The sequence below is a fragment of the Cynocephalus volans genome, chromosome 1, assembly GCF_027409185.1.
Source record: "Cynocephalus volans isolate mCynVol1 chromosome 1, mCynVol1.pri, whole genome shotgun sequence".
Lineage (NCBI taxonomy): Eukaryota > Metazoa > Chordata > Mammalia > Dermoptera > Cynocephalidae > Cynocephalus > Cynocephalus volans.
In genome coordinates this window covers 59,122,295-59,146,095 of record NC_084460.1, presented here as the reverse complement: position 1 = coordinate 59,146,095, position 23,801 = coordinate 59,122,295, and the positions used below count along the sequence as shown (strand labels likewise).

At 42.8% G+C, this 23,801-nt stretch overlaps 1 protein-coding gene across 3 annotated transcripts in view; it reads left to right on the top strand.

Annotated features, from left to right (window-relative positions):
* PCBP3 (poly(rC) binding protein 3) overlaps nucleotides 1-23,801 on the top strand; it is a 277,037-nt gene that overhangs the window by 76,256 nt on the left and 176,980 nt on the right. For all 3 annotated transcript variants that reach the window (XM_063092050.1, XM_063092058.1, XM_063092040.1), the window contains exon 2: nucleotides 13,140-13,182. The gene's annotated coding sequence lies outside the window, so the exon portion shown is untranslated. The remainder of the gene's footprint in view (nucleotides 1-13,139; nucleotides 13,183-23,801) is intronic.

Below are 23,801 nucleotides of genomic sequence, written 5' to 3'. Positions count from 1 at the left end.
CGTCTTCAGTACCCTGGTGAGAGGCCAGGTAGACTTCTCATGTCTGATTCTGGAATGAGTGAATCATTCAGAAAACTGGGCAAGTAAAAATAGCAAAGCTGAAAATTTTAATTTAATAAGTTCATATAGACATTGAAACAAAAATTGTTTTATAAATTATTACAAGTTGATAGTGAATAAAGCCCATCGATACAACTTAAAAAGATTGAAACATGGGTGTGTATATCTAAGTTCACACACATGAAGTATGATCTATCTTAATAGGAAAATGAAACCAAAAGTACACCCTCCCTGGAAATGGGCAGGTGCCGAGGCATGGCGTTGAGCTACTGAATGGAGGAGACTCACAATTGTGAGTGTCTGCCGGGAGGTCAGGGCCTGCGGTCCCAGGCCAGGGGTCAGGCACAGGGTCCTCGGGGTCTGTCTCCTCTGGCCTCATCAATCATTATCATGGCCAAGAATTGGCCTTACAATGCCATTTTTTTTGTGTGGTGGTGGAGGAGTAAAGCAGTTTGCTACTCTGACTATTTCCTTCTCTTTTCTGCTGAGACCATCAGCAAGAGTGCTAATTATTTAGCAATGGTAATTGCACTGGTGGATTCTGTGCTAGGAATTAAATCGAATCATCAGTGCCTATCCTCCCCATATAGAAGCTTTTGTAGACTCCATTATCTCCACCTCCTGACTTCTTGTTGGCACCGCAGACCTCTCAGTTCACTCTGCTGCAGGGGGCGAGTTAATGAGACACTGTGTCCCCCAGATCTGGAGAAATCCAGAGTCAAGGCTGTCCTCCTCTGGAGTCAGATTCTTGCTGTGCCTTATTTAATTTGGGGGTAAAAACATAGTAGCATTTGCTCTTCTTCCTGTGTTGAGATCTCTCAAAGTCTGAGCTCCTGCAGGCACATTTAGCAAAAATAGGACCTATGAACAGATTTCTGAGAGCTGCATTTCCAAGCGTGTCCAGCTGAGAAGCCACCGGCATCACCCCAAGTCATCATAAAGTGGTCTTTGGGAGTGGTAGGCTGAGACAGACAGTCCACAGGTGGCTCACGGTTGTAGCCCCTATGCCCTGCAGGCCCCTGCTGGCTGCTGGTTCATCCTCTCCCAGCAGGGCACCCAGGAACCCAACACTGCGTATTGGAAGGAGTCCTTGCCCTGACCTCCTGAGCGAGGTGGGGACAGCTGAAAATGTCCTTGGGTTCATCGTGAGGAGCCAGGCCATTCCATAATGTGAACATCAAAACTCTGATGTGATATGTTCGTGGTGAGAGTGACAAGAGGCGTCAGGTGTGTGGATGTGTGCGGGTGGTGTGGGAGTGGGAAGGCAAGGGCAGGGGGCACCTGGCATTGAGATGGGGGCCTCAGAGGTATCTAGAACACCCTTGTCCCTTAGCTGAGTGGCTCTGTCTGCTGTCCATTTTCAGGCTGTTGGGATGTGGAGGCCACTCTGGTTGGAGAGAGTGGGTGCTAGGAGGACAAAACCCTCCCTCTGTAAGGGAGGGCATCTGCACTTTGTAGGTGTTCTGGTTGGAATACTGCAGGATTCCATGAAATTCCCCATACCGAAAAGTAAGAAAATTACAGATAGTAGCTGTTATTTGTGTCATGGCTAAATCTGTAAAATGTATACAATTTTGCTTATTTATTTATTTGCCTTATTACTATTCTGTGTTTTTAAAATATCAAATGAAAGAACTCTGTTGTGGGTGTGTGGTCTCCCACATTGCTAGCATGTGTCTGCAAATTGGTGGCAACACTAGAGCCTGGCCTCTCGGCCATGTCCACCCAGCCTAGGTGTGGTCAGCAGCAGCTTCCACCTGGGCATTTGAGCACATGAAGCATCCTGAACTCTGAAGAGATGACATCTAAGCAGACATGTTCTGATGATATTTTTTCCTGATTAATTGAATTACAGGAATCTTATGGTAGGTGCAGTGTCTTCTTTTTCTCACCTGTCCAATATTTCATTTTGTGATTTTTAAAAAAGAAAGAGTACACACAGATGTGGAGGCATGTGTGTCCTGGACTTAAAGTTCTCTCATTTTCCTTTGGGTTCCTGTGTGTTGGCCCCCACTTGGGGCAGCTGCCTGTCTGTCCTCTCGTCCAACATCTGCTGAGGGTCTGCCTCCTCCAAGAGCTCTTCCAGGCCCTGCGGTGTGGCATGGGACACACAGGTAAGGTCCCTGCCACCATGGGGTTTATTTCTGCTGGTAGATTGGAGACCCAAACCAAAGAAAATTACTTCAAAATGCAGCAGGTACATGCTAGATGGATTAGACCAGGAGGACTGACCAAGAGTGGTGGGAAACTGCCTGTCTGGTGGTCAAGGAAGGCCTTTCTGAGGAGGTAGCATTCCAGCTGGGTGACAGGAGGGAGCCAGGCATGTGTCCTGGGCAGGAGGAGCAGCTGGAGCAGACACCCAAGGTGGGATGAGTTTGGTGGACTACAGGAAGAGAAAGGAGGGGGAGCACTGGGGGTGAGAAAGTAGGTGAGGGAGATGAGGTCAGGAGAACAGGGCTACTGACAATGCCTGAGGAGATTGGCTGTCAGCCCTTAGTGCAGTGGACAGTCATGGTCCCACTTCCTGTTTTCAAAGGCTCTGGCTGTGGGGAAGGCAGGAGGAGAGGCAGGTCTGATGCAGAGGCTGTGTCAGGATGCAGTAGAACAGTGGTGAGGGGTGGGAGTTGCTGAAAGGTAGGGTGGTTAGACTGCAAGGGGCTTGAGCAACTCAGGCGGGATGATGTGGGGAGGGTCAGGTTTGGGCTGGGAGGAAGTTAAGGATTTGGTCTTGGACTTTACATAATAGGCATCCAAGTGGTTTGGTCAGGTAGGCAGTTGATATAGGAGTTTAGGGGAGAGATTAGGGACAGAGATTAATAGGAAATTATCAGTAGATGAAAAGAGAACTTATGGCTGTGGGCTGGGTGGGCTAACCTAGGGAGGTGGGCATTGTCAGCAGAGAAGAGCAGATGACCCAGGCCCAATGCCTAGGAAGACCACATGAGCTGAGCAGAGGCACCGTGGACGAAGGGGGGCCCAGTCCAGCCCAGTGTGGTCAGAACTCCTTGGGCAGGGCTTGCCGCTAACGTCCCAGATCATTGGCAGAGTTCTGACCACCCTGCTCACATCCCCCAAGCCCAGCACTTTTTCCCACTAGTGGATCACAAGCACATAATCCAACATGGTCTGCCTGCCTGTCTCTGTCTAGCAGATAGTGCTGACCTCTTCTGGTATGTATGTTTCTCTCTTGGATATTTGTCTTTTTTTAGATTTCTTCTGCTGTGGCATTCAGAATATGGATGAAAATGTCTCCATGTGACCTGCAGTCTTTTTTTTTCAGTTGGTTCTGGCAGGTCTAAACAGCATGCTTTCCTCTCTCCCTGCCAGACCATCTTTCCATGTGCTTAATTGCCACCCACATATTACCTTTGGTGAAATATCAGGTCAACTGTTTTGCCCATTAAAAGAAAAGTATTTATTATTATTATTTTTTTACATTCTAAGATGTTACAGAGCAGTTGACGGGGAGGGAAAAGGAGGGGAATGGGGGGCGGGAGGCTGTCCCACAGCTGGCTCCTTTGCTGGACTGGTTGCAGTGGGCTGGAGGGGGGGCATGGCCAAGGCCTGCAGCACTCCCCCCATTCCAGTTTGGAAGGCTCAGAGGCTTCTGGCAGCCCCATTGATGGGCTGATGCGGATGTCGGGGGTGTGTGGCTTAGGCCCTGGGGGGCAGGCCCCACACTGGCTGAGGAGGCTAGGGGGGCTTCCAACATATTTTGCCCATTTTAAAAATTGATTTGTTTATATTCTTATTGAGCTTTGAGAGTTGTATGTCTATCTATCTATCTATCTACCTGTATTCTAGATACAGTCCTTTAAGGGGTACATGTTTTGCAAATATTTTCTCACCATCTGTAGCTTGACTTCTTTTTTTTTAATTAATTGTAATAATTTTATTCTTCTATTACAAAATATTCAGAGCTTATTGGCCTGAATTTTCTTTTTTTATTTTATTTTTAAAAATTTTTACTAGGAAAAATTTAATATATGTAGAGTAAATCTGGCTACAGCAGCCAACTCATGGCCAGTCCTATCTTATTTGTTCCCCCACCCACTTCCTACCTTCCTCCTGGATTATTTTGAGTAAATCCCAGTATTATAGCTTTTATCTGTATATATTACAATATGTTTCTCTAAAAGATAAGAACTCTTTTATAAAAGACATAACTGCAGTATACAATCACATTTTAAAAATCAATAGTGGCCCAGCCCGTGGCTCACTCAGGAGAGTGTGGTGCTTATAACACCAAGGCCATGGGTTCAGATCCTATATAGGGATGGCTGGTTTCCTCACTGGCTGAGCATGGTGCTGACAACACCAAGCCAAGAGTTAAGATCCCCTTACCGGTCATCTTTAAAAAAAAAAGAAAGAAAGAAAAATCAATAGTAATTCATTAATATAATCAAAGACTAAGCATGTTTAAATTTCTCCAATTCTCTCCCTTCTTTCTTTTTTACAATTGATTTGCTTACATCAGGATCCAAACAAGTTCTGCTTATTGCATTGGTTGCTATGTCAGTTGTCTCTTAAACTTCTTTTACTTTGTAGGTTCTCCCTTCATCTATTTTTTTCTCCTTTACCATAAAGTTTCCCAACTTTGGTCTGGATTTGCTGGCTCCATCCCAGTAGTGTCAATTAACATGTTCTGCCATCCTCTGCATTTCCTCATGATTGGTTGCTGGATCCTGAGGCTTGGTCTCACTCAGGTTAGATTTAGCTTCAGAGGTATACATTCTTACTGCAGGAGGCCCATTAAGTCTGATCATCTCTCTGTGACGTTAGCAGACATTGATGATCATTTACTAGATCTATTATTTCAATAGCGGTTTGCAAAATACCATATTCTAATTGTTTTATTTCCTCTTTGTTTGCTAGCTGGGATGCTTCAATAGACAGAAGTGTTCCCTCCTCAGCTATTTATGGTTACCCTGAGGAACAATTCATATAGGAAAAGCAGGATAAATGCTTGACTCTTCCTTTTTACTTACTAAATATTCAGATCTATTTCAAAATATTCAGAGCTTATTGGCCTGAATTTTCTTTAACTTTTTACTATAAAATGCAAAAATTTACAAAAATGAATTATTTCCCTATCATCTTCCAAAGAGATTGAGAATTTGTTTGCTCTTATTTCATTGTCATTATGGTTTTTGGGGTGGTAAGATTTAGTTTCTTTCTCTCCCTCATTTGCAATTTTGTTTACTGGTGGGCTTTGTTCTTCTTGTGTTTGTGGTAGTGATTATCATTTTTCGGATTCCAGATGCAGAACTCCCTTGAGGATTTCTTTCAGGGTTGGTTGTGTGGTGGTGAACTTCCAGGTTTTATTCATCTGGAAAATACACTATTTCTCCCTCATTTCTGAAGGATAGTCTTACTGAGTCTAGTATTCTTGGCTGGAAGTTTTGTTCTTTTAGTATTTTCAATGTATCATCCTATTTTCTTCTGGCTTGTAGAGTTTCTGTTGAGAAATCTGCTGTTACTCTGAAGGGGCTCCCTTATAGGTGACTTCACACTTTCCTCTTGCTTCTTTTAGGATTGTCTGTTTGTCTTTGAGCTTCGCCGGTTTGACTGTCATGTGTCTCGGAGAGGATCATTTTGGATTGAATCTGTTTGGGGATCTTTGAGCCTCCTGAATCTGAAGGTCCATGTCCTTCCATATACCTGGGAAGTTTTCTGTTATTTAATTGAATAGGTTTTCCAAGCTTTTTCCTTTCTCCTCCCCTTCTGGAACATCCATGATTCAGATATTTGTGTGCTTAAGGTTGTCTTCTAGCTCTCTTAGATTTTCTTCATTTTTTAAAATTCTTTTTTCCTTTTTTTTTTTTTTCTTTGCCTGGGTTATTTCAAAAAGACTATCTTCGAGATCAGATATTCTTTCTTCTGCTTGCTGTAGCCTGCTGCTTAAACTCTTGATCGTGTTTTTTAGTTCATTGAATGAATCCTTCAGTTCCATGAGTTCTGCTACATTCTTTTTTGAGGAATTAATCTCTTTGTAAATTTCCTCCTTCATGTCCTGGATTTTTTTTTCTTCCTCATTTCATTATGTAGCCTGAGTTTTCTTGTTTCTCAGTGAGTTTCCTTAAGATGTTGCTCAGAATTCCATTTCAGTTATTTTAAGGTTTTCCTGCCCATAGTGTTTGGTATTTAAGAATTATCGTATTCTTTTGGTGGTGTCATATTTTCTTGGATTTTCATATTTCCAATATCTCTAGATGATATCTGGTCACCTGGTAGAGCTGTTGCTTCTTCTGTTACTCTGAAGTGGGCTTTGAGGAGAGAGACTTCCTCTTCCTTTTCTGGTCTCTGTTGGTGCAGTTGAGTGTCTGGTGGGCTGCCTGCATGGTGACTGTGGCTACTGCTGTGGTAGTGAGCCACTTTTGCCGCAGCCCTGGCTGTGGCGGTGGCTGTCGTAGGCCACCTTGCAGAACTGGTGCTTCTTATCTGCTTCCAGGTGGGAGGTGCTCCTCTTGGCTCCTGTCCTGGGATCTGGGCATGCTCCTTGCCTGCCTCCTGGTGGAGGGGGCTGCCTTTGGCTCCTGCCTAGGAGCCTGGGTGTGCTCCTTGCCTGCCTCTGGGCTGTGGTGACTTTCATTTTTATAATAGTGCTTTTGAAGATCAAAAGTTTTAAATTTAGTTAACATCCAACTTATGAATTTTCTTTTATAGTCATGCCTTTTGTATCATACTTAAGAATTCTTTGTAAAACTGAAGGTCTCAAGATTTTCTCTCATTCATTCTTGTAGAGGTTTTATAGTTTTTGCTATTATATTTAGGTCTGTGATACATTTTGAATTAATTCTATATAGGATGTGAAGAAAATGTCATAGTTTTTTTTTTTTTTTTTTTTTTTTTGTATATGGTGTCCAGTTTGAGCACCATTTCTTGAAGGGATTATCCTTTTCTCATTTAATTACTTGGGAACCTTTGTCAAAAGTCATCTGATCATATGTGTGTGTTTCAAGGGTATCTGAGATTTGTTTTAATCAGGCGTGCTAAGACACAAGACATGGAAATGACTGTCACAAAGGAAGAAGTTGATACTCACAGATCCCTAGAAACAGGTGGCATGATGGCCACCCAGAGTGACACAGGAATGCACTGGGTCAGTCAGGAGGCAGAGGGAATGAGTGCTAATGTAGGCAGGAGCTTTTATTGTGGTTTACATGGGAATGGACTTGTGAGGCTGGGTAAGCAGCCTCAAGATTGGCCAGTGTGAATAACTTCAGTGGGCTCTGGGGTGTGTAGAGGCTGTACTGGTTGTTGGATGCCTGGCTTGGGGTGATGATGGCAGGGGGAAAGTAGTCCTGAGTGTGAGCACCCAATGGATATTTATTTTCATTAAGGTGAAATTTACATAACATGCAATTAGCCATTTTAAAGTACACAAATCAGTAGCATTTGGTGCATTCACAATGTTGTGCAAACACCACCGAGTTTCAAACTTTTTCATGATTTATTTATCACCCCAGAGGAACATCCCAACCCATTAAGTAATCATTCCCCATTTTCCCCTGCAAATCACTAATATGCTTTTTGTCTCTATGCATTTGCCTGTTCTCTGGATATTTTATATAAATGAAATCATATAATATGTGACCTTTTGTGTCTGGCTTCTTTCACTTAGCATAACATGTTCAAGGTTCATCTGAGTTGTAGCATGTATAGTACTTCTTTCCTTTTTATAGATGTAGGATATTCTGTTGTATGAATATATCACAGTTTGTTTATCCATTCATCCATTGATGGACGTTTGGGTTCTCATGTTTTGGGTATTGTGAATAGTGCTACTGTTAGGTAGTTAGTTAGTCATGAGCATGTGGCGGGGGGATGGAAAACTGACTTCACCTATAGTTCTGCCCAGACCCACCCCTTTGTGGGCAACATAACAGAATAAAGACCCCACAATCTAACCATGGGGTTCGCCAGGGACTTTCCAGATGGAGAGACATGCACAGAAGGGGAAATTCTAAGACCTTCAGTAACTTTTGAACATGCTAATACTCATTAGATGCTTAAACACATGCAATGCACAAATACATATCATTATAACAGACCGAATTATGGGTAAGGACATGCGCATTAGAAAAGAGGTTTTGAGGGCGGGGGAAGAAGATATAACAACCACAATTACTTGAAGTTGATACACAAGCAAACAGAAAGGACATTGTTGGGGGGTGGGGGGGAGGGAGGGAGGTTTTGGTAAGGGGCAACAATAATCAACCACAATATATATCTACAAAATAAATTTTAAAAAATAAATAAATAAATAAAAAAGAAAAAAGAAAAGAGGTTTTATAGCCCCAAACGTGAATCAAAGATGTCAGTCAAGCTTACAAATGCATTTGCAAAATTAGTAGAATAAAACAGCTGTGAACTTGCATTAAGTGCTATTCACTGCTTGAGGGAATGGCCCACTTATCTCTTGAAGTGTTTCTTCCTCCCTGTATTTCCTGTACTCATTAAAGCTTTACCACTGCTGCTGATTTGGGTTTCTGACTCTTCATTAACCTAAAAACGAACCAAGCCCGACAGGACTTTTGTCCCCGGTAACACTACTATGAACAAGTATCTGTTACAGTCCCTATTTTCAGTTCTTTTGGGTATATACCTAGAAGTTAAATTGGTAACAATTGCTACCAAAGTGTTTTCTGTAGTAGCTGCACCATTTTACATTCCCACCAGCAATGTATGAGGATGCCTACCTATTTCTCCAGATCCTCACCAACATTTGTTATTTTCCACTTCTTTGATTATAGCCATCCCAGTAGTTGTGAAATGATATCACATTGTGCTTTTGACCTAATTTTCTTTTTACTGTCCTTTGTATCTGTAGTAGTGCTCTACTTATCATTCTTGATATTGATAATTTGTCTTCTCCCTTTTTTCCCTGATCATTGTGGCTAGATGTTTATCAATATTATTGATCTTACCAAAGAACCAACTTTTGGTTTCAGTAATTTTCTGGGGTTTTTTTTGTTTGTTTGTTTTCCAGCTGATACATTTCTATTCTCATGTCCTTCCTTCTACCTACTTTGCTTTTCTTGTTTTAGTAAGCTTAGGTAATTAATTTTGAGACCTTTCTTTTTTCCTTATATAGACATTTTAGTGCTATAAATTTCCCTCTTGATACTGCTTTTGCTGAATCCCACACATTTTGATATGGTGTGTTTTTTATTTTTATTCAGTCAAAATGCTTTCTAATTTTCATTGTGATTTCTTCTTTGATCCATATGTTATTTAGACATGTGCTAAATAACATGTATTTTCCATGTGCTAAATAACATTTATTTTCCAAATATTTGAAGGATTTTCCAGATACTTTTCTATTGTTTATTTATAATTTAATTTATTTCTAATTTAATTCCATTGTTGTGAGGAAACATTTTTCTTATTTAATTCCTTTAAAGTTTTAATGAAACTCTTTTTAATGGCTCAGAAGATGGTCTTTGAAAATATTTCATGATCACTTGAAAAGAATGTGTATTTCACTGTAATTGTGTGGAGTGTTCTATAAATGTCAATTAAGTCATGTTGGATGATAATGTTGTTTGAGTCTCCTATATCGCTATACTGATCTTCTGTGTAGTTTTTTTTAAAAAAATTAATTGTTGAGATAAAAGTGTAGAAAGCTCCCACTATGTGAATTCGTCTATTTCTTTTTTTTTTTTTTGCTTTGTTAATATATGTATATATTTTTAATTTTATTTTATTTTGACAATATACAATGTGGTTGATTATTGTGGCCCATTTTGGGAGAGAATAGTGCAGAAATCTCCCACTTTAATTGTGGATTTGTCCATTTATTTTCGTTATATCAGGTTTCGCTTCATCTATTTTTAAGCTTTTTATTAGGCACATTTAGGATTATTTTCTCTTGATAAATTGACCCCTTTATTATTATGTAATACCCATATTTACTTCTGGTAATATTCTGTACTCTGATGCCCACTTTTTAAGATATTAATATAGTCTCAGTTCTTTCAATTAGAGTTGGCATGATACATCCTTTCTCATCCATTTTCTTTTAACCTGTGTGTATGTTTTTATTCAAAGTGGGTTTCTTATAATAGCATGTAGTGTGTTCATGCTTTTTTAAAATCCAATCTTAAAATCTCTGCTTCTTAATTGGGATATTTAGACCATTAATATGTAATGCGAATTTTGATGTGGTTGGGTATTAATCTGAAATTTTGCTATGTTTTTTTATTTTCCATATTTGTTATTAGATTCCCTTTACTTCTTTTTCTGCCTTATTTTGAATTGAGTACTTTTAATATTCAATTTTATCATCTTTATTAGTTTATTAGCTATGTCTGTTTGTTTTTAAGGTTGCTTTGGGATTCATTGTATATATCCTTAACTTATCACAGTCCATCCTTAAGTAATATTATACCAGTTCACATATAGTAGAAGAACCTTGTAACAGTGTGCTTCCACCTCACTTCTTCTGGCTTTTATGTTGTTTTGTCACGTTGTTTTACTGCTACATTGTTATAAGCCCCATAGCACGTTGCTATTATTTTTGCTTTAAATAGTCTATCTTTGAAAATTATCTTTAAAATTAAGACAAAAAGCTTTTAAAATTTATTTTGTATTTTCTGTTTTCAATGCTTTTGTTTGTTTTTGTAAATCTAGATTTCCTTCTGATATTATTTTCCTTTTGTATTATGGACTTCCTTTAGTATTATTTGTGGTCCAGGTATGTTGGATTAATAATTTTAGCTTTTATTTATTGGGAAAAATCCTAATTTTACTTTTGTATTTGAATGTTATTTTTACTATGTGTAGCATTCTAGGTTGACAGGTTCCTCTTTCATTACTTTAGAGATGTCATTTCATTGGCTTTGGCTTGTATTATTTTTGAGAAGTCCTCTGACCACCATGTCTGTGTTTGTCTCTCTGTACATACCTTTTTTTTTTCTTAGATAAATTTTATTGTGTATATTTAAGGCATATAACATAATGTTATGGGATACATATAGAGAGTGAAAAGGTTACTATAGTGAAGCAAATTAACATATCCATCTACTTACATAGTTTCCCCTTTTTTGGGGTTTTGTTTTGTTTTTTTGTGGCAAGAGCAGCTAGTGAGTGGATTTTAGCTGCTCTTGCCATGTTTCTTTCTTTCTTTTTTTTTTTTACTGGCTGCTTTTAAGATTTTCTTTTTCGGTAATTTGATTATGATGTGCCTTGGTTTAATTTCCTTCATATTTTCTTCTGGTTGGGGATTGTTGACCTTCTTGAATCTATGTATGGGCTCCTAATTTTCATCAACTTTTGAAAATTTTTTGTGATTATTTCTTTAAATATATTTTAGTCTTACCCTGTCCCCCCATTCTAGGTCTCTAATTAAACATGTATCTCTGCTTCTTAGGAGAAGGGAATCTTTCTCTCTTTGTGTTTCATTTTAGATGTTTCTGTCTGTACAGATTATTCTGTCTGCACATTGACTAATCTTTTCTTTTGTAGTGTCTAATGTGATGTTAATCCCATCCAGTGTATTTTTCATCTCAGATGCATTTTTTATCTCTAGGTGTTTGATTTGGGTCTTTTAAAAATGCTTTTCTTGTCTTTCTTTAGTATTTTATGCTTTTCTCTATCTTCCTGAACATATGCAATGTGTTTGTAATAGCCATTTTAATGTCTTTGTGTACTAACTACATCTTTGTGTAATTTCTGGGCCTGTTTCTTATTGATCAACTATTCTCATTATGAGGTGTATTTTCATGCTTCTTTGCGTGCCTGGTAATTTTTAACTGGATGAAAGACATTTTGAGTTTTATTGTTGGGTTTTGTATTCTTTTAAATACTCTAAAGTTTGTTTTGGAATGCATTTAAACTACTTGGAAAATTTAGATCCTTTGGTGGCTTTTTGTTAAACTTTGTTAGGCAATGCCTATTTTAGGACATAGTTTAATCTGGTGCTAATGTGGCCATGCTACTGAGGCAGTGTCCTTCCAAGTAATCAGCCCAGTGTTCTCTCTATTACAAAGCTTCTCTGGTGTAGTTGTTGGGAGTATGGACTATTTCCAGATCTGTGTGAGCACAGCTACTGCATGTCCTTTTTCTTTCTGTTGGTTCTTCCCCTGGCCTCAGGTTGTTTACTCAGTTCACCTGAGCGGATCAGTATCCAGGTGAAGACCCAAAGGAATCTACCACACATCTCTGGAGTATTTCTCTGTGCAGTGCTTTCTATTCTGGTATCTTACTCTCTAACTCTAGCTGCCTTTTCCTCCCTAAATTCTCAGCAGTGTCTCCTCCACTTAGGACTGCTCTGGCTTTGACTATTCCCTTCCTGCACTGTGGCCTGGAAGCCCTCCCCAAGCTGTAGGCCAGACAATCACAGGATGCATTGCATCTCTTTCCCTCTTCTCAGGATTACTGTCCTGGGCTGCTGTTGTCCTGAGTCTGAAAACCCTTGTTTCATGTCTTTTGTCTGATTTTTAACTGTTTGGGGTAGAAAAGTCAATCCAGCCACTCGTCCTCTGTCACGGCTGGATGTGGATATCCTCTGTTTGGGGTTTCTTATGTTCCTTTAGTCTTCAGTCATGACTGGACAGAGGCCTTTATGGCTGCCTGTAGGGATCTTTGTGGTCTTGTTTACCTGCTCATTCAGTCTACACAGGGGAGGGCTCCTTAATCCTCTGGTCCAGGTGAATCACTCTTCAGAGTGAAGCTGAGACTTGTGTGGGTGTCCTGAGCTGTCCATCTTCACCTCACCGTCATCTTCTCCTTACCACTCCCCATAGATTCAGAGGGATTTGAGAATCAGATCTGCCTTAGTCTTCAATCAGGGTTAGGACTCTGGGTCAGGATTTAGGGGAGTCTGGGGCTGTAAGCCTTTATCAGTATCTTTTAAGTTCCAGACTCAGTTTGAAATCAAATCACTTTTTATGGAGTTCTTTCTCTGGGAAACTGCCTTCCAAATAACCTTCCAAATAACTGATTATGAATATGTTCTTTAATAAATTACTTTGTTTGATATCAAAGGTGATAGATGATCATGACTTCTGCCTTTCTTTGGGTTTTTTTATACCTATGATTTCCAATTTTAATTGTTTTTTCTTAAACTGTTTCAGGACTGTCTGCAGAGAGAGAAGATCTTCACATGGTTCCTTCCATGTAAGTAGTGTTCCTTCTGTGCTGTCATAGAGGTCTTGTCTTTAGATTCAGTGATTCTTCTTATGTCAGTTGATGTCAAAGTCCTGCTTGCACATGAAGCATGTGTCTTGCTGGACCCCCTTGTGCCTGGTTTTATGTCATGTGAGGGATTTGTTACAGGTCAGGGTGCAACAGTAGGGTGAGTGATACTTGTCTTCTCTTCTGACTTCTTTAGAACTAAGATTTAAAAAGAGGCTGTTTCTACCTCTTCTAACTTTCTTTTTCAAAGTTAACCTAACCAAATAGTCCAGCAGGGTCCTTATGACCAGTTGTGAGCATGCTTTGAGCAGAGAAATGGCTCTATCCCCATGCTCCAGCAGTGCCCACCAGCCCGGCAGTGATGAGTGTGTGCTGTGGCCATGAGGGCACAGTGTGTGCCTGCAGCCATGAGAAAGGCAGGTGACGTCTGTGGAAAGCACCTGGGGCTGTCCAGCACACAGCAGTGCATACCTGTCTCAGACCCTGAATCGTGGCCCTGACTCTAGTTTTGCAAAACTACCTTGAGATGATTCATTTTAAAATGATCTTTAAGTTGTCTTTCTTTTTCTAAAGCTTATAAATGTTATTTTCAAAAAGCTTTTGGTAGGAAACTTGTTTTTAAGCAGTTTTGAATGAAAAACTAATGTAATCATAATAGCTGCTAATGTTTATGAAGTGCCTGATTTGTGCCAGCTATCCTGTTTTGAATACTTCACATGTAATTACTCACTTAGTACTCACAGCGCCCCTTTGAGATAGGTGGTGTTATTCTACCCACTTCCCGAGGCTTTGAGAGGTGAAGCAACAAGCTCAGGTCACCCCGGTCATAAGTGTTGAGGCTGAGATTCGAGCCAAGCCTTCTGACTCCACAGTAATAGGGTAAGAGCAACTGCCCTGCTGGTGTGATGTTAGGTTGGAACTCCCAGGGTCTGGCTACACGGTGGGCTCGATGGTAGCCCTGTGGCTGCTGTGGAGTGCTGAGTTCAGCAGATCCTGATCAGAGAGCACTGCCAGCACAGCCCACCAAGCTTCCAGAGCTGTCGCCTGCAGCAGGGCAGTGGCTTAATCAGCAGCCCCCTAGGAGAGATGGTGTTGAGGAGTTGGGGGCCTGTGCATGTAGGTACTTGGGCTTGAGGATAACTAGAATCCTGACTAACATCTGAAGAAGATAATTCTTATTAACAAACTGCATGAAGAGAGAGACCTTGTTTGTCCTTTCATTCATTTAGCAGATGTTCATGGCATGCCTCTGATGTGCCAGGCACTCTTTCAGAATGCCAGCATCCTCATATGGGGGATACAAAACATAAATGTGATAAGTCAATACATCCCATGTCAGGTGGTAGCTATTGCTGTGGAAGAAACAGAGAAGGGTAGGGGATGGGAGTGCTGGTGCCATGCAAACAGGCTGGTCAGGGTGGCCCCTGAGAGCAGGCATCTGAGCTGAGCGTTGCAGGAGGTTCAGGAGTGAGTCTTGTGGGTGCTAGAGGTTGAAGGGTTGCAGGCCCAGGGGAGTTGGAATAGAGGCCTGGCATGTTCACAGAGCAGTGAGGAGTCCAGTGTGGCTGGAGCAGAGTGCGCAAAGTGGGTGGAGGCAGGAGATGAGGTCAGAGTGGCAGCAGGGGACATGTCAGGGGCCTTATGGGTTGCCCAGAGGCTGGCACTCAGTCTGAGAGGAATGGGGGCTGAGAATAGAACACCATGGGATGAGCTGGGGGAGCAGGGAGCCAGCTCGTCTTTTTTCTCTCTGTGCTAGATTGTTTTCTTTTTTTACAATCTAAAGCTGTTACAATACCTGCTTCTTAGAGGACATCCAAATCCCTATTGCCTTGGGACCAACTTTGTAATTGTACAAATCTGGATCTAGTTTTCACAGAAATCTCAAGGGAAGGGCCTCTGTAACACAGACATATAAACAACACCCTTTATGTGCTGTGCCTCTTTTCCCTTAGACTTTGGTGGTAGTGTCCAAATTCCTCCTTATGACAGATGAGGAACTTGAGTTTGGACCCGGCCTGCAGTTCTGGAAGTAAAGCATGCTGGGAGGGTGGCAGGCCTGACCAGAGTTACCTCACCTGTCTGCATTGCTCAGTTCTGAGGGCTCCAAGCTAGCGATGGCCCAGAGCAGCCAGGCCGAGAGGTGGAACCAAGCAATGCGGTTTGTGCCATCAAGACTGTGCGCAAATGGATTCCAGATGGCTGCAGCAAGCAGATACTGGAAATTCCTCAAGGCCTAAGTTCAGTAAAGGCAGGGAGCTTTCATGGGCCACCTGTGGCCTCTTCTGTGGGTGGGGAGAGAGCTGTTAGGAGCACTGAGCTGGTTGGAACAGAATAGCTCTGCTTCTGTGGGCAATGGCAACTGAGTCCTACAGTTTCCTCCTGTGGGATTCTTGGGCAGTGTGAACAACCAGAACAAAACTCATCTGCGGCAGATGCCTCTCAGGGGAGACAGCAGCTTTGAAAGCACTTGGTTTTCCATTCCCATGTCTCCAAGGACTTTCCCCACTTCCTTAGAGTGAAGTAGATTCAGTCTTCCATAGGGAAGCACGGACGGGCCTTTCCTGGCTTATGTGCAGTATGTGCAGACTCCTGAAATCCTACCCTGTTGCACAGGTAAGGACTCACCCCCACAGCTGGTTCATGGCAGAGCCCTTTCCTAGCCCCATCTCAGGACTGTTTTTCTTTAACTACACTAAGATCAGGAAATTAAGAAATAATAATAATGTCCATTTTGTTGAAGATTTTTATTTACTTTGAGGCCTTTTTATTCTTTGTAATACTGAATTGGTTATTCGCTTTTTCAGCTTTCTTTTTCCCCCACATTACCTGAAGATAACTTTCACTATTGAATTGGGAAATTTGCAAAATAAGAAAAAGATATTTAAAACTCACTTATAATTAGTACAGATGAGAGGACTATGCAGAGGGGCTCGCTGAGTGGACCAGGCATGTCTGTCCCCACTTCTTCTTGCCTGTGCCTTCTTGGTGACCCCCATCCTCATCAGCCCATGCTTGTGGTGCAACCTTGTGGTCACTTCACACACACTCGTTGCTTTGTCTCTTGTCTGGCTGCTTGTCCATTTGTAGAACTATAGTACAATGTTGCTGGGAAACCTTACAGCCGTGCAGCTAGCCTCTTCTAATTCCACAACCAAGGATTCGACCCGCTCTTGACCCTGCCCTGCTCCCAGCAAGCAATACCTCCTGGTAGATTTGCTTTTATCTGAGGCCATGCTGTTGCACCTGCTCTCCTTCCCCAAATTCGTGATCTCATCTGCACCTTATAGTTCAAAGAGAAAAGAGGTGCTTCTCTGCCCCATCCTTGGTCCCAAGAGGCCAAGTTACTCCTCCCATGGCCTTTCCTGCTCCTGTAATGCAAAGAGCTACCCGCTCTTGTCTCAGGGCAAGCTCACCCCTCTTGCTTCCTCAGGGACTTGCTCCTGCGATCCACAATGTTCTTGCTCCTGCGATCTCTCCTGCCCTTCACACTGGCAGATCACTTCTGTTAGCATCCAAGATGTCTTAATAGCTCCCATCTTAAAATAAGAAAGATTTTTCCCTTGATCCTTGATTTTCACAGTGACCTCTACTTTCTACTTCTTCCTGACAAAATGACAGGTAAGGTATTTTTAAAGGCAAAAACCACAAAGAAATTGAGAGAGGAAATGACAGAACTTTGGAAGTTGGAAAGCAGATGGGCAAACAGATGGATGTAGCAGATCTGAAAAAATAGAAAGCTGAGAGGTACAGGTGTGCATGTACATGTGTGTGGTGCATGTATGTGGTATGTGCATGTGTATGTGTGGTGTCTTTGCATGTGTGTGTGAATGTGTATGTGTGGTGGGTGTATGGTGCACATGTGTGAGTGGTGTGTGTATCCACGTGTATGTGTGCATGTGTGTATGTGTGTGCAGGTGTGAGTATGTGGTGTGTGTATGGTGTGTGTGCACACGTGTATGTGTATAAGGGTAGTTCCAAAAGCTCATGGAAAAATAGAATTAAAAGACAGTATTAATCATTCCATGAACTTTTTGAAGTACTCTTGTATATGTGTGCATGCATGTACATGTGGTGTGTGCATGTGTGTGGTGTGTGTGTGTGCTTTCATGAGTGTGTGTGTGATGGGTGTGTGGTGTTTGTATTTGTGCATTTTCAGGTGTGTGAGAGCACATGCGTGTTTATGTGCTGGTACAGGTGTGCGTGTGAATGTGATGTGCACACCTGTGCTACCTGTGTGTCTCTTATATGTGTGTGTGTGTGTTGGAGGGACTAGGAAGCTAGTGTATTGCATTACAGACAGTCCCCTCAAGTCTTGAGAATGGCATTACCATGTGCCCCTGAGAATCCGGGGGAAGTGGTAAAAATAGGGCTTAAATAGGAAATTGGTCAAAAGTCCCCATTGAAGCCTAAAGGTTCTTCCCCTAGAAGATTACCTGTGAGCCTGTGGGTGCAGCAGGGGGCTGCCCTAACCTGAGAGAATGCTGGAACCCCAGGCATGTATGCAAGAGGGAGGGAAAGGAGCTGCTGGGTGCAGGTGAGTAGAGCAGGAGATGTCAGCCGCATGGGAGGTCAGGACACTTCCTGGCATTTGAGTGGATCAAAAGGCGACTGACCCGTTGGCTGAGAGTTTGAAGAGAAATTAACCACGTAGAATACTAAGCAAGCCAGTGAGGGAGGCCACTCATTCCTCACTGCAGGAAGCACCCAGCATTGCACGTGCAAGAAAGGAGATGCAGCACCAGTTGTGAACAGTGGTTACGCATCCTTCTCAGTAGTTGTATAGTCACCAGCAGGCGGATCCTTGAGAGGGTGGAAAGCAGAAGAGGGTGGTGTTGGGGGGTGCAGGAGAGTTAATTCTCATCTTTCATAGTAGGAGTAGGAAGTTAATAGGTGATATGTAACATTGTGAAATCACGAATAGCGATACAAACTTGGTCATTAGAAATATGGAGATAATATCAAAAGAGGATGAAAGAGCTGAGGCAAGGGGGAGGAGCGACTATTTTTCATTATAAACTTTGTAGAATTGATTTGATTTTTAAGACTGTACATTTATAATTTTATTAAAAATAGAAATTAAAAGGTTATATATAGCACATATTGTTTTATAAAAAAATTTGTGAAACGAGGCCCCCGAGCTCCCACCCTTGTTTTTGCTCCTGCCAGGGTAGGACTCCATTGCATTCACCACCCTGTCCTCCCCAGAGGGGCTTCATTCTCACCACTGCGCCAGAACACCTGGCCTCCAACTTGCCCAATCCACAGAAGGGCTTTGTCCTTTCTCGATTCTGTGAGTGGTGGTGCATGGCCATTGTTAGTTGGTGGAGCGATTTGTCTGGTTAATTCCGATAACGAACGAGACTCTGGCATGCTAACTAGTTACGTGACCCCCGAGCAGTTGGCATCCCCCAACTTCTTAGAGGGACAAGTGGCGTTCAGCCACCCAAGATTGAGCAATAACAGGTCTGTGATGCCCTTAGATGTCCGGGGCTGCACTCAGCGTTAGACCCATTGGGCTCTCTTTTTGTGGCATGTTCTTTCTTGGTCTCCACGATAAGTGCTCTCCTGGGTTCCTCTGTGCTGGGGTGTGACACCTGCTGCGCGTCCCCCACTTATGAGTCTCCTTGCTCCTGCTTGGTGCTCAGGGGCAATCGGGGATTTCATTCTAGACTGTATATCTCAGTGATCAAAACGGATGCATGCTTTTGTGCCTTCTTAACTGACCATTATTCTGCAAAATGGCTTACCTAGTTTGAAAACATTGTTTTTAAAAGGTTGTGTTGTTTCCACTGTATGGATGTAGGTATCGTGTTATTGGATCACTCCCTTTTTGTTTTTTTTGTTTTTTTCAGAGTTGTCACTAATACCTATAGTAGTGAGGTGAGCATCCTTATGCATAAATCCACATCAGCTTCCCTCTTCTTTAGGCAGTGCTCCCAAATACAGAATTCCCGCAGCAGAGGAGATAGACCTTTAAAAGAGGCACCATGTGTAATGCTGGATTGATCTCAAGATGGCTAGTTTATGCCAGAACATGCTGTGCCAGAGTGCCCCAGCTGTCGCATCTCTGAAAACACTGAGTGTTATAAACATCTGCATCTCAGAACATACAACATATGCAGATTTAGCTGTTCATTGGTAACTTCATCTTTTCCTTACTTGGACACATTCCTGTGTTATTGAAGACACTGTGCTCTTTATTCATGGCAGGTGTTTTCCCCAGTCGACCATTCACCTTTCCACCTTATCTGTGGCACTGCGGGCAGTTGTGTCAATATTTTCCTTTGGGGATGTCATTTTTTAATGTGTTTACATTTAGAAAATCCTTTCCCATCGTGAAATGTGGGCAGTTATTTATATTTTCTGTCGTGGTTTGTTTTTTGCATTTACCTGTAATCCGTTTGGGATTTAATTAGATATGAAATTGAAAATGAAAGTTACATTTTACTAAATGTGTTCATTGCTACTGTTAAGATGGCCACACGATTTTCTCCTTTCATCTCTCTGTGTAGTGAGTTCTGTTACTTCCTAAGGCTGATTCTTGAAATAAACCCTGTTAGGTCTTGATACTTTTTTTTTTTTGTGACTGGTAAGGGGATCGTAACCCTTGGCTTGGTGTCGCCCGTACCACGCTCAGCCAGTGAGCGCACCGGCCATCCCTATATAGGATCCAAACCCGCAGCCTCGGCGCTCCCAGCGCCGCACTCTCCCGAGTGAGCCACAGGGTCGGCCCTTGATACTTTTTAATACTCTTCCAATTGACATATGCTGTCAGTATTTTATTGGGACCAGAATAAGGGTTAGTGATGGGGTTAGGGCTAGAGTTAAGGTTAATACTAGAGTCATCATAAAGGTCAGGGTCAGGGCTGTGTCGGGTAACTGTGAGGTACAGTCTAGGCTAGGGTGACACTGCTCTGTAAGCTAATTTCTATTCTTTCATGTGATTTTGGTGTCATGTAATTGATAGCTAGCTTCTCAATTGATTTGAGAAACTTCCCTTGTTTTTCTATCCTTTATTTAGATATCAAATTTTTCTGTCCTCTATTTAGAAAATCAAGTGTTGCTGGTCTAATATTTGATAGAATTTCTCTATCAAAGACTCTAATCCTGGAGCCTATTTTGGAGACAGATTTTGACTGTCTATAAAATTTCTACCATGGTTATCAATCTTATACACATTTTCTTATACACCAATAAGAAACATTGATAACATGATTATCAATCTTATACACATTTCTTATACATCAATAAGAAACATGTTTTTCTTAGAACATAGTCCATTTCAGTCAAGTGTTCAGGTATATGGGTAAACATGTGCATATGTTATACTCTTACAGTTTTTCAGTATTATCTGTTGTTTTGTCCCCTTAATTTCTAGTGCTTATTTCAGCTTTTTAGTCAGATTTGTCAAATGTCTTTGTTTTTAATTTTATCTCCAAAAATAGTTTTCAGTTATATTGCTCATTTATAATTTTGTTTACTATTTCATTAATTTTTATTAATTTCTCATTTAGCATATGTTATCACTTTTTTTCTTCCTTTAGGTTACTGCTGTTATTTTTCTAATTTCTTGAATGCTGCTTCTGGATATTTTTACTTGTTTTCTAACTAATGCATTTTGGCTCTCAGTGTTCTTCCAAGACACTTTAGACTCCATCCCATTGGCTTTCATATGTACTGAACTTTTAGGTTTTTATTCTTTAATTCAAAAGATTTCTAGGTGATTTTTCCTCATAGTGGAGGACTCTGCTTTTTCTGTTAAATTTCTACTTTTAAAGCTTCACATTCTGAGAACAAGGCCTCTGTGGGTCAGAGTAGGAGGCATGAGGGAAGGGGAGCCATTTGGGGAAGTGGTTGTCCTTAGAGAGCAGTGACAAGAGTTTGGCCAGGGCACGTGGTCGAGGGAATTAGGGACTGAAGAGGGGACCCAGTGTGAGTTGAGCCACAGACCATCACCCAGCAGTGGGGGTGCCATATGAGCACACAGAGAAGGTGTCCAGAGGGATGCCAAGGGGATTGTGCATCCTGTGGCTCCTCTGGGGGATGGAGCAATCACATGCAAGGAAAGAAAATCTGGAGTTTGGGAGGAGCAGCTTAACTTCTGTGTTACAGGAATCCTGGCACAGAGCTGAAGGGAGGCTGTAGGCTGAGAGGCACGTTGAGAATCGTGTACAGAGGAACAGTCAAATGCATGAGGGCTGCAATCAGGGAAGGGTGAGCTGCTGAAACAGAGCTCCCCATACCAATGGGCTTTAGTAAAGTCAGATTTGTTTCTCTTTGATGGAGTAGTTCTGGGGGTGAGAGCACTAGACTCTAGGTGGCCTGCCGTTCTTGTGTGTGGTTTGTCTCTTGCTGTGTCATCGTGACCTCAGAATTGGAATGAACACAGGTGCATCTCGTGTCTTCTCCATCTTGTGGGAAGAAGAGAGGGTGCTGCAGAAGGCAACTTCATTTTAAGGATGTGAAGCCTAAGTTGTGCCAACTTGTGTCATGGTGTTGAGAACCATCTGAATACTCCCGAGTGCCATGGCAGCCCTCTCTTTGGTGGTGATCAGGGCAGGGGGTTGGCAGTGCATTCTCCACTGGGGCAGTCTGTGCTCAACTGCAGCTCTTTTGCCATGGAGGAGGGAAGAGGGATTTGGGGATGAGCTGTCTGTGCCATGGGCAAGGATGAGTGACCAGAAGAAGACTGAAGTGAGGACCTGGGGTGTCTCCCACCCTCCAGAGCAGGGAACAGCTACAAGAGGGCTGGCATTGTTTGAAAGGCACGTGTAGCACCTACAGGTATTGTGTCAGGATGTCTAAGTTATGCAAACAGACTTGTTCTAGGAGAGAGCTGCTCCTCCTCCACTAAGGGGAGTGTCAGGCCATGTGGACAGAGTGCTGGGCCCACTGTGTCTCCTGGAGTCTTGCCAGCAGTAGTTCCAGCGTACATGGGCCCTGCTGTGGTGATACAAGTGGGCGCTGCCTACCTGCCCGCTCCTGTCCAGGATCCCAGGGCCTGCAGGGACAGTGGCAGGTGCCACTTCACTACCGAAGCTGGGCCATACCACCAAGAAGACCAGTGAGGGAAGGACGTTTTTACGTTCGCTCAGAAGCACTGGTAATGTGCAGATGGCCGCAGAGGCTTCTGGTCTGGCCTGCGCTGGCCCTAGCTCTGTCTCTTACCAGCTCCTCACTAACTGTCAGAAGTTCTGCAGTCTCACTGAATCTCAGGTTCTTTGTTCCAAATTGGGCACAGGACACCTGTTGTGGATCTCCAAGTGAGGACTGAGTACCTGTGTGGGCCGTGGAGCCCTCGAAGCACCAGTTTATTTCCCCTTTCCTCCTCTTAGTTTTCTTCTTTGGGGTTGGTGGTGTTCTTTCTGGCCTTCTTCACTCTTTTTTTTGCCTTTTCTCCCCCTCACAGGGATTTTGGAGAATGCTGTCCTCCCAGAGGTTCAGATCAGATTGCACCTGGCATGGGGGGCTGATCGTCTTTCACGATGACTCATCCATCCCTCCCTCTGCTGCCACGTTGCCAGGCTGTCTGGCAGCCTGCATGTGAGACAGTTACGGATCTGGAGAACTGTCATCGCTGGCCTGCGGTGGCCAGGGATAGCATGTGGGGTGGAGGATGAGTCACCTCTGGGTGCACATTGAGACAAGCAGGAGTCAGTCTTTCTGTAGCTTTTATTTTACAAATGCACCACCCATGCATTACAGATGCAGCACGTCCCTGTGTGGTGGGCTGTGCTCTGCCCAGCTCCAGCCCAAATGGTCTGATGTCTTGTCATACACAGTCACGGGGGCCAAGGATGCTTGTTTCTTACTTTATTCACAAAATCTTTTGCTTATCTTAGGACTCCATTTTTTCCCTCCAGAACTCCAGTAGCACCTAATGGTTTAGACTTTTCTATTTAGTGCTCCCTCCTTTGCCACCATAGATCGTGTGGTGTTTGTGACATGGGGGCTGCCTAAACCTTGGTTGTGGAAACAGTAATGTGCTCTGGAAACACAGAGCCAGAATGAGGCTCTCAGGGTGGGGGTGCACTTTCTCAAATACTTTGGCTATTTCTACCTTCCCAAGGTTCAGGACTACAGCCCCGCAGCTTTGTTCACCCTGTTATTCAGTAAATGTAGTTGATTTTATCCGCCTGTCTCCCAGCTTCTGCTTCACAGCAAGCTGGTAATGAGACTGCCTCTTAACACCGCTGCATCCACATGCACCTTCTTTGCAGAGCCTGGGCCTCAGGCCAGATCCAGCAGGGCTCATCGCAGCCAGGGGGCAGCTTTTATCGGGAGCACAACAGCGAGCTGTTCTCATCATCCCTTTGTAGTAATTTGGCAGAATATGAGTGGAAACCATGAGAAGAGAACTTTCTGGTAGGAGCCCAGCTGGGCTGGTGGAGTCAGGTACTAGCCTGGGAATCCAGAGACAGGGCTCTACTTCCAGCTCCTCTCCTGAGTTGCCCTTCACCTTGGATAGGTCGTTCCACAGTCTGTGCTGCTTCTCCATCTGTGAGGCAGGGTCTGCTTCCCTGTTCCTGGCCAGTCCCTAGGAGAGGGTGGTAAGGATGAGCATTCAGGCTGTTTAAGCTCCTATAGAGGGGTAAGGAGTG